The sequence below is a fragment of the Pinus tabuliformis genome, chromosome 5_1 (assembly GCF_031772625.1).
Source record: "Pinus tabuliformis cultivar Carrire ecotype Pingquan chromosome 5_1, CPIR1, whole genome shotgun sequence".
Classification (NCBI taxonomy): Eukaryota; Viridiplantae; Streptophyta; class Pinopsida; order Pinales; family Pinaceae; genus Pinus; species Pinus tabuliformis.
In genome coordinates, this window is record NC_142305.1 from 478,049,819 (window position 1) to 478,053,300 (window position 3,482).

The following is a 3,482-nucleotide window of genomic DNA, read 5'->3' on the forward strand; positions in this document are numbered from 1 at the left end:
GCAATCCCACAACCCTTTCATTAGCTTTTAACATCATTACATTATGGCTCTATGGGCCTTTATATAGGAACAATACAATAACCATACAAAGTATATCAGAATCAGGTAAGCACAAAACAAAACTAAGTCTTATGGACTCAGCGATAGAATATTGGCATACGAGTGTCCTCTCCCTTCTGATTGCATTTTCCTATATGTTTTATGATGATGACTGATTTTGGGGTTCTGAAAAATTTTATCCCCAAACAGTTCAATTTCAGAACCTTGTGGCTTATTGGCTCATCATCTTAAGATCTCCTTCCTATCATTGTAGCAATGAGCTTCACATCAAATCAACATAACTTCACATAATTCCAAAACATAAACTCCCAATAGGCTGACGCTGGCCAGGATGATGCACAAGGCCATTTTTCTTCTTTGGGCCTCGTCCTCCTTGATCCTTAACTGATTCTGGTTGTATTTCTCATTGTTATTTGATTCAGGCCCATAAGCTTGACTACATGGGCGCTCGCCCTAAGGTCAAACAAGTTGGGGTTGATTTCTCTACTAGAGGTCCAACCCCTCTTCCCAGGCATTTCCTTGGGGTGTGCCTAACTAACTAAACTACTCAATTCCTGACCATCATTGATTTCACAACTTAAATCTAGGGTTAGGACTTCTTTCATACAATCACTTGGCTTGGAGCTCGAATTTCAAAGTACACAACTCCACTTCGCTTCAACCACAATCCCTTTTCATGGCCCAACCTTTCTCTATCTACCTCTTCACAAATTTCTCCATAGACCTTCCCATCGTGTTTGAGTATTCACTTGCCTCTAAAACTTGCCACCATTGTATGGAAGAAAAATTTATAGGAAACTAATGTTTATTTCCTCCTCTCACAACATTTCCTACATGCCTTGTGATTGACCTATGACTATGACCACCTACAAATCCAACAAACCTCGTGGCCCTAATAAAAATACAACAATATGGCCAAATAAAGCATGGCATTCAATAGGGTTTTTCAACTTAAAGCAAAAACACATAGAAATCAGAAACACCATATACAGTAATTAAACACACAAGAAACTTGAATTAGAAACAAACAAGATTACAATGCACAGCCTCTTAAGCCTTACAACCCACTTAAATTTTTACTGGCCCCTTTGTTGGCATGATCTTATAGTGAATTGGCTACCCTAACACACTTATAGGATGTCGCTTTTAAAATTAAAGAAAACAAACCCTAAAAGAGAGATAAGGAATTTTGTATTCCTTCCATGACAATCTTCCAGAGACTTTTAAATATTCAAAATTATATAAAAATCGAGGAATCTTGTCCTCACTCCTTGGTTTCCACACTGGTTTTTCTGGAAGCATGTTGGAACCAATTTTGGTTTGGGGTGGGGTTCATACCCCTATATCATATTCCTACATTTTAAATTATTCATGATCTCTTGATCATGTGCTTCATTGTTACATCTCATTCTTCTCACTTCGGTATTACTCTCCACACATATTGCTAAGTGAGTTGCAATGAAGCCTCACTAATACCTCACCAAACTCTCTCCTTTCGTTCAATAATTTAGCATCATCAATTCACCTCCTGTGGAACCTTCGTGAAATTCCTCTGCTCCTATGGATATTATCCATTGCTCACTTCTCTCAATAATTCTACCCACAAACGTAGATTTGGAATTTTGAAACCAAATTATACATAACCACAACTAGAAGTTATTCTCGTACAAATAATCTTTCCTTACTCTAATACCACTTGATGACAACCGATTCCTGGGTTCTCTCAATTTTGATTCCAAAATGGTTCAAATTCGAAAGCTTATGGGTTATGGTCCCATTATCTTCAACTCTCTCACCTTCCATTGTAGCAATGAGCTTCACATAATTCAAAAACATAATCTCCCAACACGTCGATGCTTTTCAAGATCACACACAATGCCATTTTTCTTCTTCAGACCTCGTCCCCCTCAATCCTTAACTCATTCTAGCCATGTTGAAATGGATATTTTCATTGAGTTCTCATCACTATTTGATTAACGACCACAAGCTCTACTACATTGGCCCTTGCCCTACAGTCAGAGCAGTCAAGGTTGGTTTCTACTCGAGGGTCGTCCCTTCTTCACGGGCATTGAATTGGGGTGTGCCTGACTGACCAAACCACTCGGGTCCCTACCATCCTTGACATCACAACTTCAGTGGGGGGATGACACTTTTTTCATGCATTCAAATGTCTTAGAGCGGTGAAGGAAGGGACTTGCAATGGCAATATGAGGGAAGGGTGAAAACTAAACCTTGATCTTCATGGAATTTCATCCACTCCCTCCCCCTATGCCATCATTCCAATTAATAGTCATAACCATAACAAGCGAAGCAATGGAACCCATGTTAGCCATGAATTGTGAATCACACTCATGGGATCCCCAAAGCATGGCACCCACTAAATAGAGAGGTTGTGTCAATTATTTTAACTAAAAAACATTCCTTATATGTGCTTCTTTTGTATATGTGCATATATTCTATATATGCGCATATCTGGAAGTTAAGCATATACAACAAATGTCCATATACGAATTTTGCGAATATACAAAATATATGCGCATATAAGGAAGCTATGCATATCTAGAGAGTGTCATATATGTATATTATGAAAGTTGTGAACATTTTTTGTATATGCGCATATACAAGAGTTGCACATATACGAAAGATATGTGAATATACAGAAGTTGTGCATATATGGAAGATGCACATATCTTCCATATATGCATAGCTTTCGTATATGTGCATCTACCGTATATGCACATATACAAAAGTAACCTCTATATATGCGCATACACAGAATATGTGTGCAACTTTCGCATATGCACATGTCTTCCTCATATGCGCAACTTTTTTATATGCGAATATATGAAAATTGCAGATATCATCTGTATATGCGCATATCATCTATATATACACATATCACCTGTATATGTGCATATCTTTCGTATATGTGCATATATGAAAGTTGTGCATATGCAAAAGATATGCACATATGTGAAATTTATGCATATATTGACGTTGTGCATATACAGATGATATCCGCGTATATGGAAGATATGCGTATGTATGAAAGTTATGTAGAACTTCAGGCTCTGTAGAGGTGCAACTTTTGTATATGTGCAAACGGATATGCATATATACGGAAATTGCGCATATACATAAATTGTACATTTACGGAAATTGTGCATATACAGAGGTTTCACATATACGGTGGATGAACTTTTACATAAATTATGTATATGCATAGATTTTGTATATGTGCATCAACTATATATGTGCAACTTCCATATATGTGTATATAAGGAAGCTACGCATATATAGAAGTTGTGCACAACTTAAACTTCCATATATACGTAGCCTTTGTACATGAAAAACTTTCATATATGCACAACCTCCATATATGCACATATATGAAAGTTGTGCATATATGAAATATATGTGCA